Here is a 14,048-nt window from a genome sequence, read left to right on the forward strand (position 1 = left end):
GTCAGGACATACCCCAGGATTGGATGTTCCACATTTGTTAGCCTGTTATTGTGTGTGTGTGTGTGTGTGTGTGTGTGCGCGCGCGCGTGTGTGTGTGTTTGCACCTGTTTCTTCCTTTGATAATTAAGATGTGCTTTCCTTACATTCAAATGATGTCTCTTTTCCTCTTGTTCTGAAAGTGGCATTTTCTGCAATTAAATATCTCCATACACTTGAAGACTGTAGCTGTCACTTCTAAGCCATCTCTATATTAGGCAAAATAACCCAATTCCTTTAAATGAATTCATTTTCAAAACTTTCCAATCTATTTTGTAAAGAATCTATTTTTGAAGCTTTTCATTTTTCTTTAAAATATGGAGACCCAAACTGGACCCAGTGGTATCAGACCAGTGTAGGTCACAGATTAAAGATTTCTTCCTTTGTAGAGCTATTCCCTATGCCTATTTTAACTAGTTTGTCTTATGCCTCAGTTCTTCTCTTTGCAGAATGGGGGAAATAACATTTCTCATTTGCTTCTCAAAGCTGTTGTGTAGATTAATGAATTAATCTATTGTGGTTAAAAATTGCCATGACATGAAAGTACTTCTCTTCTATCACTGAACTGAAATTACAGAGGTATTAACAAGAGGTTTATAAGATACTTACTCCAGAATATGCTTACCAATCTCCAAATAAAAGTAATCATCACATGCTCTTTAAAAAATAAATGTGCTTAAATTTTCTATTTTAAAACAGAAAAAGTATTTGTCATGTTTCTCCTCTTGTATATTCAAAATCATTTTCAGTATATTGTCAATTTTCTTGGGAATATAATTCCCCCTTCCTCAAAAGATGGAGAAAATAATAATAAATTATAGATTTTTACACTTACAAGTAAGTGACTAATCCAATTTATGATGTGACTGCCTTTTGTAAAAATTGCTGCAATGCATATATGGTAAATCCTTTGGGATTGTCATGGTCTGCTAGGTCAATAATCTGCCTTTTGAAACCTTACTAACTATGTATTTACACGATAGACTGTAATGGCTACAAAGAAGCAATTATGATCAAACAAGTCAATAATCCCCATTTTGAAAACTCTAAAGCTCCTGCCATATATTATGTCAGCTTTCACCCAGCACATTTAGTGAAGCTTTTTCTCTTTTTATTTCCCTTATTAATGCATATTCTGCCTGAATCTTGCCTGACAAATTCAAGTGGAGATTTGATCAATTCTTAAATGAATTTCAGCTGTGTTGGCAAACATAATCAGTCTTGAAGAGACGAACTTCGTGGCACAGTGGAAAAAAACACTAAAATCTGAGCATAAATCTGAGTTAACTGATCCTTTTCAAACTTACAGATGAAAGCCCTAAGAGGCCTAATGAAGTGAAATTCCAGGGACACCCAATCTAAAGTTGTCCCTATTGCACTTTCTGAACATTATGCACGATGCTGCCTATATGTGTTTGCTCCCCAGTCTGAGAAATAGTAGTGTTTGCTCTCCACTGTTAGCATTCCTGTCTGCACAGTAGTAGTAATAGTTTTAAAGGTTTGCTGTTTGCAGAGTGCAGTATTAAATGCTGGGAAATGGCACAAGGGTTAGAATTAGACAAAGACCCTGACTCTAGATGGGTTTACAATCTATGAAAATAAAGGATATAGGAGGAACTGAAGACAGACACATTGGTCTCCTACTACAAACATTATCTCCTACTATAACCCAACCCACTCACTTCATTTCTCTAATGCGATATTACTGACTGAACCTCTAGATCATCATAATAATAATTATAATCATAATGATGGTATTTTTAAGCACTTTCTAACCTGCCAAGTAGTACTGTTCTAAGTGCTTGGCACTGTTCTAAGTGCTCCTTGTGGGCAGGAAATATGTCTACCAACTCTGTTATATTCTCCCAAGTGGTTAGTACAGTGCTCTGCACACAGTAGACACTCAATAAATGTCATTAATTGATTCAGCAATGAAACACTAAAACGTAAAAATAGCATAAGGGACAAGAATAAATATGCAGTACACAAAATAAAAACAAAAGTCAGTAGGGAGCTGTGATTCATGGTCCAGGGTAGCAACAGCTACTGCAGTCACCAGCTTTCCCAGTGTTTCATGAGGCCTCATGCTGCAGGTGCTGCTCTCATTCCTGCTGGAGCTGTGGAAATCAGGACAGGATGGGGCTACCTCTGTGGTGCAGAGGAATGATGGTACAGGTCCTGGGTGAAGAGTAGGGAAGGCAGTTCACTCAGCCGTGATGAAGAGTTGAAAGCACATAGGAATGCAAGATTGCCAATGACAGCTGTTTCACTGGGCTTCAGAAGTGAAGAAGGGTTGAGAAGACATGAGTGGCTTTTATAATAATAATAATAATAATAATGGCATTTATTAAGCACTTACTATGTGCAGAGCACTGTTCTAAGCGCTGGCGAGGTATAAGGTGATCAGGTTGTCCCATGGGGGCTCACAGTCTTAATCCCCATTTTACAGATGAGGTAACAGGCACAGAGAAGTTAAGTGACTTGCCCAAAGTTACACAGCTGACAGTTGGTGGAGCCTGGATTTGAATCCATGACCTCTGACTCCAAAGCCTGTGCTCTTTCCACTGAGCCACACTGCTTAATAATTATGGTATTTGTTCAGTGCTTACTATGTGCCAAGCAGTGTTCTAAGCACTGAGGTAAATACAATGTAATGAGGTTGTCCCACATGGGGCTCGCAGTCTTAATCCTCATTTTACAGATGAGGTAACTGAGGCACAGAGAAGTTAAGTGGCTTGCCCAAGGTCACACAGAAGACAAGTGGTGGAGCCCAGAATTAGAACCCACACTCTCTGGCTCCCAAGCCCGTGCTCATGTTTTATTCCCATTCTTACCTCCTTCCCTTACCTCATTCCCCCATCTTACCTCCTTCCCTTCCCCACAGCACCAGTATATACGTTTGTACATATTTATTACTCTATTTTATTTTACTTGTACATATCTATTCTATTTATTTTATTTTGTTAGTATGTTTTGTTTTGTTCTCTGTCTCCCTCTTTTAGACTGTGAGCCCACTGTTGGGTAGGGACTGTCTCTATATGTTGCCAACTTGTACTTCCCAAGTGCTTAGTACAGTGCTCTGCACACAGTGAGCACTCAAATACGAATGATTGATTGATTTATTGATTGATTGATTCTGGTGCACACAAGCATGCTGGAGGCAGGCAGAATTCCTCAGCTGTGGTGGGAGGGTTAACAGCTTGCAGGGCCCATATTTCACTTAGTTGCAGGGAAAGTGATGTGGAAGAAATGGCTGCCAGAGCAGAGAGTAGGTGGCAAGCAGAGTTAGAACATTTGGGTACAAAACAGATCATTTTGGGGCCCAGCCATACTAACTCTGTCGTCCCTTGAGGGTAAGCTAGTGACTGCAGTAGCCGTTGCTACCCTGGACCATGAATCACAGCTCCCACTGTCTTTTGTTCTTATTTTGTGTATCGAGTATTTATTTTTGTCCCTTATTCTGTGTGAATGCTTTAGTGTTTCATTGCTGAATCAACTAATGGCACTTATTGAGTGCGATACTAGTTGTCCTTTTGCCCTTGAACCTTACTCAATCATAGAGACATTGGTGACTGGTAAGCTTGTTGCTGGCAGGGAATGTGTCTGCTTGCTGTTGTTTTGTACTCTCCCAAGCACAGTGGTCTGCACACAGTAAGCACTCAATAGATATGATTGAAAGAATAATTGAAATTTGTGATAATGGACTCTCTAGTCAGGAAAGGCAGATAAGGCTAGTTGGTCTTGGTACTCCTAGTTTGAAAGGATGTATGGCAACAATCCTACATTGTTCCATGATTTTACTGGGGTCATTTCAGGTATGAATAGGCCTCACATAAGAAAAACAAAAAAACATTCCTTGTCCTTCAGTGATTTATCTTCACAATTCAGTGCTACTGCCCGCAGAGCAAATAGTCCTGAATGCAGCACATTACAAAGCAAATACAAATATTTATACATGATAACAAAGAAGTGGTGACTTAACTTACATATATACCAGGTCTTTTTATATCTGAAATGACCACAGCATGGTGCCAAAGCTGTGCCATAATCCAATGTAATAATAATAATTACAATAATAATAATAATAATGGTATTTGTTAAATGCTTACTATGTGCCAAGCATTGTTTTAGGCACTGGGGTAGATACCAGGTAATCGGATTGTGCCACTTGGGGCTCACAGTCTTAATCCCCATTTTACAGATGAGGTAACTGAGGCACAGAGAAGTTAAGTGGCTTGCTCAAGGTCACACAGCAGACAAGTGGCAGAGATGGGATTAGTTACTAGAGTCATGACCATTAAAGTTAGACAGCTATTTTCAGGATGTATACTGAGCACATCCAACTCATTAAAGGGCATGAAACTTTACTGATGAAATAGCTTTAGTACACATTTCCCTCTTGCAGAGCTGGGGCTAGAACCAAGGTTTCCTAATTCCCAGAACCATGCTACTTCTACTGTACCAACAGACAAGCTATGCAATTTTTACACTACCCTGATATTTAAATAATCCAACAATGCCAAGTCAACAGAGCACAGAACATCCAGTCAGACAATCTGAATTCTAGTCCCATTTCCTCCTCTTGCTTGCTATTGTGACCTGGGAAGAGTAAGTCACTTAACTTCTCTGTGCCTCATTTTCCTCCTTGATATGATGGAGACAAAATGTATGTTCTCCTTCCCTCTTTCACTGTGAGTCATATAGGACAGGGACTGTATCTGATCTATCTTTGATCTACCCCACCACTTATCACTGTGCTTGGCAGATAGTAGCTTAATGAATACCATCATTATAGGTACTGGAATCAAGAGAGAGGTCAGTGCTAGAGTGAACCAAGGAAATTGGTTGTGTCTTAGTCAGAAAATTGGGTAGCTGTAAGCTCTCTTCCAAAGCCTACATTACCTTTAAATATACTCTAATGATTTCCTAACCCTGCTCAGTGCCAAACATTATCCTATAATTCACAATTTTTCATTTAAGGGGTAAGAAAAACATATGAGATGAACCTAATATCTGGGTTGAGACCAGTATTTTGTTCCTATTACTGTTGCTTTAGGTAAAACCAAGAGATGGACTAATCAGCATATGATACTCTCCAAAATTTCATTAATGATAAAGCCTTAGTATTCCAAAGTGGCAATCAAAGTATCCAGGTGGTTAAATGTCAAACTTCTGCAAAATTAAGACATAAGGGAGGAAATTGGTTGTATTTTCAAATCAGCCAAAAAACCCATCTGTCTCTACCAATGTGCCCCAAGATTGCTTGAAATACACTCTATTAGACAACCTTTAAGACAGTCACTTCCAGAGGAAGCAATAGATCTGGTTTGATAGAATGAATCTGAGATCAAGGAGTTGCTAGTAGCAAAATAATCAACATTTCAGCAATTTGAAGTTATTAATTTCCTTGGCAAAAGGGATTCTTATTAAAGTCCACCACATGGAAGCTATGAAGTATGTGTGACAAGTTGTGGGAAGCCATGGTTGAAGAGATATAATACTATGCAGATTGAAATCAAGCCAAGGATTACATGCATTCTTAAAGAGTGTGTGTATATGGAGCCTTTTATATCACTACTGACATGGACAGATGGCTCAAATTTCAGCACAGAAAATAATAGTAATAATAATAGTAATAATAATAATAATAATAATAATAATAATAATAATTGTGAAACTTGTTAAATGATTACTATGTGCCAAGGACTGTTCTAAGTGCTGGGGAAGATACAAGTTAATAAGGTGGACACAGTCCCTGTTCCAAATGGGGCTCACAGAGCTAACTGAGGCCCAGAGAAGTTAAATCATTTGCCTAAGGTTATTCAACAGACAAGTGACAGAGCTGGGATAAGAACGCAAAACCTTCTGACTCCCAGTCTCATGCTTTATCCTCTAGACCATGCTGCTTTATCTAGCACTTAATGAAGTAACTGCTGCCGTTTGGAACATGAAGAATGGTAAACTATTCGTTTTGATAGTATGACAGCTGAGATGTACAAGAATGAAAGGGACTTGTATAACTACTTACTGGCCTCTTCTTAAACATATGGATCACTGAACTACTGCAGCTTGGAACATGAAGAATAGTAAACTATTGGTTCTGATGGCATGACAGCTGAGATGTACAAGAGTGAAAGGGACTTGTATAATTACTTATTGGCCTCTTAAACATACGGATCACTGCGAAAAAGCAATCTTAAAGATGCCACCAATACTAATATTTTCAGGAGGAAAGAGGAGGGATCTCACTGAGGGTAAGTATAGTCCCGTCAATTTTCATATCTGGTGAAGTCCTGTCCAGAATTTTCCTGTCCTGATTAAAGAACAACATTGGTAATCGGGCTCCGAGAAATTGTGGTCACAGTCAAAATGATTGTTGCTAAATACCTCATCAACAAAAGATATAGGGAACAATATCAAGACTCCTCTACTATGCTATAGATTTCACAAAGCATCTGAAACTGGACTTGAGTTCTAGTAATCCTGAAAAGATATGTCCCCTCTTAAATCTAGTCCACAAGGGTATGGAGTGAAATACGTTTGCGTATTAGATCCATTCGTAGTCATCTCTTCAATGCAGAAAATGCACAATGAAGTACATAATATAGGGCATGGATGTTGGTGTCAGAATGGGACTTCAACCTTCTGGGAAACTCTTCCCATTTGATGATCTGAAAGCATCATTAAAAATACTAAAATCATTTATGCAGGAGCTCCAATCTGCTATCAGGTCTGTGTTCTGGAAGCACTAAACCAAGAAGAGACATGTAACTATGAAGCACTTCTGTATGATGGATTTACAGTCAGAAGAAGACTACTTTTTTGTACCATGGTTGTTCCTGTACCAGTTTGCACCGGGCAAACCTTGCACTCACACAACCGAGGACCAGCATCTTTAATCACCTCATTTTTATGAGGTTCAATCATCAAGGGTATGTGAGAAAATAATAACAGTAATAATAATACTAAAGATAATATCATTTCTAAAGTGTTCACGATGTGCCAGAAACTACTAAGCACTGGAGTAGATACTAGATAATCAGATTGGAGGGAGAAAAGTCATAGAATCCCTGTTTTACAGATGATGAAACTGGGATACAGTCAAGATACTGTGACTTGCCCAAGGTCACACATCATCATGCAAGTGGTAGAGCTGGAATTAGAGCCCTGAGCCTCTGGAGAAGGGAAGCTGCACCAAAATACCTAGTGCTGGCTTTGGGGGACATCAAACACAAAGTGTGACCCCCAAATTGACATTGGATAAAGACAAAATTCAACGATAACATGGACTGATTCTCTATCTGGAGATTTGGGGGAGAATAGACATTCTCTCTCCTACACACTGCAATGAATTGTAGGTGTCCTTTCACCCATATAACAGTATAAACTAGTTTTCCTTATTTAAATAGCCCAGCCTAGCTCTGGAGAGCTCTCCCCCTCCTCTTCCTCTCCCCCTCCTCATCCCCCTGCCTTACCTCTTTCCCCTCCCCACAGCATCTGTATATATGTTTGTACATATTTATTACTCTATTTATTTATTTTACTTGTACATATTTATTCTATTTATTTTATTTTGTTAATATGTTTTGTTTGGTTGTCTGTCTCCCCCTTCTAGAATGTGAGCCTGCTGTTGGGTAGGGACCGTCTCTATATGTTGCCAACTTGTACTTCCCAAGTGCTTAGTACAGTGCTCTGCACACAGTAAGTGCTCAATAAATACGACTGAATGAATGAATGAATAACAGGCTGGCTTTTCTCACCCCAAGACTGGATTTCCTAGGCCTGGGAGACCTGTTCTTCACCTGGAGGATTCCACCACAAAAATCTAGAAACTTTTTGCACAGTGTAGTTATTTATTTTTATGTACATCATTAGGTCTTATTCTTATATGTGTATTTGATTGAATCATCAATTTTATTAATAATAATAATGGTATTTAAGTGCTTACTATGTGCCAGGAAATGTTCTAAGCACTGGAGTAGATACAAGATAACTGGGTTGGACACAGTCCCTGTTCCACATGGGACTCACAGTCTTAATCCCCATTTTACAGCTGAGGGAACTGAGATACAGAGAAGTTAAAGGATTTGCCCAAGGTCATACAGCAGACAAATGGCAGAGCCAGAATTAGAATCCAGGACTTTCTGACTCCCAAGCTCTATCCACTAGGCCTTCCACTACTTGCATTTCCTTGTCTATCTCCCTTGTTAGAGTATGCAGGGAACATACATCCTGCTTCTAGGTAGTGCTTAATGCACTGTTTTGCATATACTAAATACTCAGAAATCACCACTGATTGATTCTATTGTATTCCCCCAGTCACTATAGTGCTCTGCACATCACAGGTGCTCAATAATGACTGTGACCTTTGCATTAACCTCAATTTACCTCTCTCATTCAATCCACATAATCTGTCTCTTACCATATTCCTCTTTGACTACTCCATTAGTCTCCTCGCTGAACTCTTTGGACCCCTTTTCTTTCTCCACTCAAATCAATCTTATTTATTAGTGCTTACTGTGTGCAGAGCACTGTACTAAGTGCTTTTACTGCACTGTACTACTTTGCTTTGCTGCCCAGATAATTTTTCTAAAAAAAGTGCAATCCATGTGTCTCCTCTTCTCAAGAACCTCCAGTGGTTGCCCATCCACCTACATCTGCATCAAATTCCTTACCATCAACTTTAAAGCCCTCAATTGGCTCTCCTACTCTTATCTTCTCTCGCTGATTTCCAACTACAAACCAGTCTGCACACTTCATTTCTCTAATGCCAACTTACTTAGTCACTGTGCCTTGATCTCATCTCTTATTGCCACCATTTTCCCCACATCCTCTGTTTGGCCAGGAACTTTCTGCCCCTTCATATCCAACATACCACCACTCTTCCCACTTTCAAAGTCTTATTAAAATCACATCTTTCCCAAGAGGCCTACCCTAAGTAATCCCTCATTTTCCCTACTCCCTCTCCTTTCTGGGTCATTTCTAAGCGCTGGGGTAGATACAATGTACTCAGGTTGTCCCATGTGGGGCTGGCTCACAGTCTTAATCCTCATTTACAAGTGAGGTAACTGAGGCACAGGGAAGTTAAGTGACTTGCACAAAGTCACGCAACTGATAAGTGGCAGAGCCAAGATTAGAACCCATGACCTCTGACGCTCAAGCCTGGGCTCTTTTCCTCTAAATGACGCTGCTTCTCTTAACAAATACCATGGTCATTATATAGATGTATAATTTATTTAAATGTCTGTCTCCATTTCCAGTCTGTAATGTGGTCAGGGAATGTTTCTACTATGAGAAGCAGCATGGCTAGTGGATGGAACTTGGGAGTCAGAAGATCCTTAGTTCTAATCCTAGTTCTTCCACTTGTATACTGTGTGATCCGGGGAAAGTCACAATTCTTCTGTGCCTCAGTTACCTCATCTGTAAATGTGATTATACTGTGCTGTGATCCCCATATGGAACATGGACTGTGTTCAACCTGATTATCTTGTGTCTACCCCAGCATTCTGGACTTTGCCTGGCACATAGCAAGCACTTAAATACCATAAAAAACACTGTTGTATGGTACTATCCCACACACTCAGTAGACTATTTTGCAGACAGTAAGCATTCAATAAACACTATTGACTGATTGATAAGTGCTATTAATTGACTGATTGTTAGAGTGAACAGTCCTAATCTTTTAAGCCTACCCTCACGTAGATGCTTCTAACTCCCAGATTACTTGTATCCTTTTCTAAACCTTCTACAGTCTATTAAGTCCTCCCAAAGATTTGATGACTAGAAGTGCATGCAATATTTCAAATGTGACAGAACTATGCCATTTGTATTTGTTTTGTTATCTAGTTCCATGATACATTCCTAATATTCAAATATTAGTTAATTGTTACACTGTCCTAACAAGTATGAGCAATTATGTTAAGGCTTTGTAAATATAATTAATTTTGGGTGAAGCATTTTTTATTCCTTTGAAATTTTACTCAAAATACCTGGTTTCCTGCATTGTTAATGGGGAGAATTCACATAAGATCACAGGACTATTTATCTTAATTGTCCAGAATTTAAGTAAAGCCTTGATTTGGAAAGGTTTGAATGGGACACAATCCTTTAGGACATTCTCACATAAACTGTCATTTGTAACTATTTTCACACTTGGCAGTTATGTCATTCAGCCTTTTCTGGGACTTTTTCCAGAACAAAACTAATTCTTGTTCTACTTTGCATGCTTCTGCTCACATACATGCATGTGTACAATAGATAATAGATCTGAATTTTACTCCACAGGAGGATAAGCTAGGCATATCTGTCTCCCTGGTCCATTAGAATAGAGATCACTGTAGCAGATACACTTAGCTTATGGCTTCCTATTCTGTAAATACTCTAAGCTTTAAACTGACATCAGCATTGTGTGGTGAATTTACTTCCAACCTTATTTAAACAACTGCACATTTGAACAGGCTTAAAACAGTGCCAGCGCTTAGAACGGTGCTTTGCACATAGTAAGCACTTAATAAATGCCATGAAAAAAAAATCAGGCTTAAATAGTGGGTTCTAGTAAGTTGGTGAAGCATACGTTTGGAGATGCATAAATTAACCTGGCCCAAAGCCGGATTTTGAGAACTCTGTTTTTAATTAACACTTGGCCTCATTAATTGTACTGCTTCTAATGCTGGAGGAAGGTTAGAAACAAACATGATCCAACCTTGTCAGATCTCTGAAATGTGTATCATTGGCATGCATATCATGATGTAGCTTGAGAAGATCAAGATTGACCTTATTCATCAATATTTAAGATGAACAGCTGTTCAGATTCACTTTCTCAGAGCCCACTCAATTGAAAGTACTCTGGAACTACTGTTTTAACTCAGTTATCCACTGCTGTTTCCTTTCCATTTTTTTTTCTTTCTCCTGCTCATCTGCACCAACCTTCAAACTCCATTATCCATTTGACAAAACTGTTTTTTGCTTATGTAAATCATATCATCACTTCTGTTCTCAAACATTTACACAAAGGAAGTCACAGTGGAACACATATCAAATCAAAGATGATTAAGCATGCCATTTCTAAGTTAATTGTGAGATCTGTCTTTGTGGACATTGGTATCTTCAAACAACCATCTTTACTGTCCTTTACATTAGTACACAATTAAGCAGTGCCCAAATCATTTTGAAAATAAAAGGCTTAAGAAATTTTAATCTACATAATACAATTTTCCTTGCCTTAAAACACTTATAGCCTGTGAAAAAAACAGATTCCTTGGGTTTATTTTTTGTGTAGTGATAAATGCCCCATCTAGTGGACTAATTGAGCTCTGGTTAAACTTATGAACCTTAAAATGATAGCTTTTGTTTTTTGGTTGAAATGTTTTGTGAGAAAAAGGAGTAAAAAATTAGGTTACAGTCTCAACATGCATGATATTCATATATCTTAAAAATAAGGATTACATTTTAAGCACCCCAAATACCTTTTTTTCTTAATAAGACATTTGAGATATGTGGTTATTTCATTGTTGCCAAGGCAATATATCAAGAATCTACCAGCAACTTAAAAGAGCTCATGAGAACAAAGTAATATAATTTAATGATTTTGCTACAACTTTTTTAAAATTTTGAAATGCAAAATCAGTTCAAGAATTTTAAATGGACAGAATCAGTTCAAGCATAATGATTTGGATATTTATTACTACCTTTCCCCAAGGATAATTATTTTTAGAATTTTAGCTAAATGATTTTATATGTTAAACACTTTTGCCTTGACCAATATGTGTTATTTCAATTAACTGGGCTCTGATAATTCACAACACTTGATCCTGAAAATGACATCTATGCATCTTAGTCATTCCTCCTGTTGTTGAAACATCATTTTCAACATGAATATACATACCCTTCATGAAAGAAAAATGAAAATCTGCTTTTAATTTGTAATGCCAAAATATCAAAGAAATAAATAGGCATTCCCAAATGGCAATAATTCTTGGAACAATTGCATTTACTAAGGCACCTACCATCACATAGTTCTTCTCAAGATCATAATTGCAAAAACCATGGGAGGAAATTAAAAGAGGGTTTAGGTTTAGAGTGATGTCATGGCACTAGGGAGTCTAGAAATCACATAGCCAAATAGGAAAAGGGCAGTTTATGTATATATGCTTTGGAAGACATTCAGATTTTACATGTACTAAAGGACATACAGATAAAACATTTTTTAACCCATATTTAAATGTAGATATCCTTAATACTTGAAGATTAGACTATTAATGTGGTATCCTATCCAAGTGGGTGCATATTGCTCTATTGATTAATAATAGTCATTTAATTTTCTCATTGATTGATGCTTTGGGGTGAAAAAAGCTATCTGGGAAATATTACATTATAACTCAGGAGACACAACTTACTTGCAAGGACTTTTTGATGTGCCTCATGATAAAATTGTTCCAATTAATATTCTATTCATGATCACTATCTAGAATATTGAAAACTATCACTAGCTAAGGTAAATGTCTAAGCAGTCTTTAGTATTCAAAAAAATAGTAGTTGATCACCCTATTCAGTGATAAAATCCTCTTTGTTAAGCATGATAGGATAATTGTAGAATGTAAGATTACATTTGATATTATTATTATTAATTATAGTGTCAATAATAATAAGGTATTTGTTAAGCTCTGACTGTGTGTCAAACAATGTTTTAAGCACTGAAGTAGAAACAAGTTAATCACGTAAGACATAATCCGTGCCCCACATGGGGCTCTGAGTCTAAGTAGGAGAGAATCATCTGGAAATCACTTGTAATCAGTTTTAACCCTCCCATAGTGGCCCATGTCACAAGCTTTTCCTGTCAAGTACTATCTATTAGTGAAGGATAATGAAGCCGTGAGAATTTTGATTTTTAGAAGTAAAATGTAGGAATTATGCAAGTTCCACAACTTCTGTATCTCTAAGTCACCTAAAGCCTAGCTTCTGCCTCAAAAATCATTACTGCCCAATTGCTAATATGCTGAGCTTCTGGACGCTGGTACTTGGGCTCAAGATCATTTATGGGGAATTCTATCTACTCTTTCAACCTCTACACAGGAATTTTTATGTGCTAAGTAGCCAGGGGCTTAGCACAGAACTTGGCAGTCAAAAGCCAAATCAAGGCAAACAAAGCAAAATTCAACCTGAAACTGACTGCCTAGGATGTATTTGCTCTTTTTCAAATGCCCAGTGGGGTGCTAACTGGATGAACAAGCCCAGATGGACAGGAATTTTTTTTATTTCACTTTCTGTTAAATCCTTAGCCCAGCTAAGGTTACCACCTTTTCATTCCAGCATCCCAGATTTGCATATTGTAGGAGAGTGCTCCAGCCCGCTTTCATGCCAAGGCACTCACAGCTGAATTCATGCTCCTTCCCTTTATTTGGCAGATAATACATAATAATAATAATAATGGTATTTGTTAAGCACTTACTATATGCAAAGCACTGTACTAAATGCTGGAGGGATACACAGGGTGATCAGGTTGTCCCACATGGGGCTCACAATCTTAATCCCCATTTTACAGATGAGGTAACAGACACAGAGAAGTTAAGTGACTTGCCCAAAGTCACACAGCCAATAAGTGGCAGAGCCGAGACTAGAACCCTTGACCTCTGACTCCCAAGCCCGTGCTCTTTTCATTGAGCCATGCTGCTTCTCTTAGTACCCTCAGGTTAGTTGGGTCTTTCTATTCCACTAGGCTGTTGCATCAGAGGCACTTTTAAAAATCACAAAATTATTGAGCAGCAATCAGGGATGGCTGGTTTTTGTTCAAACATCTGTTGTTCTTCCTCACTCAATGAAGCACATTGTTGGAATTCTGCATAGACCCACTGAGTTCTACATTTCTTTAGAACTTCAACAGCCGGACAGTAAAACAAGGTTTTATACTGGCCTAATAGATTCCAGCACCAGCTTGTTAAGGCTCCAGGTTTCTCAGCATTTCCAGCTGAAAACCCCATCATATTTGATGATCATGATGATGATGGCAATTGTTA

This window comes from Tachyglossus aculeatus, chromosome 1 (assembly GCF_015852505.1).
Source record: "Tachyglossus aculeatus isolate mTacAcu1 chromosome 1, mTacAcu1.pri, whole genome shotgun sequence".
Taxonomy (NCBI): domain Eukaryota; kingdom Metazoa; phylum Chordata; class Mammalia; order Monotremata; family Tachyglossidae; genus Tachyglossus; species Tachyglossus aculeatus.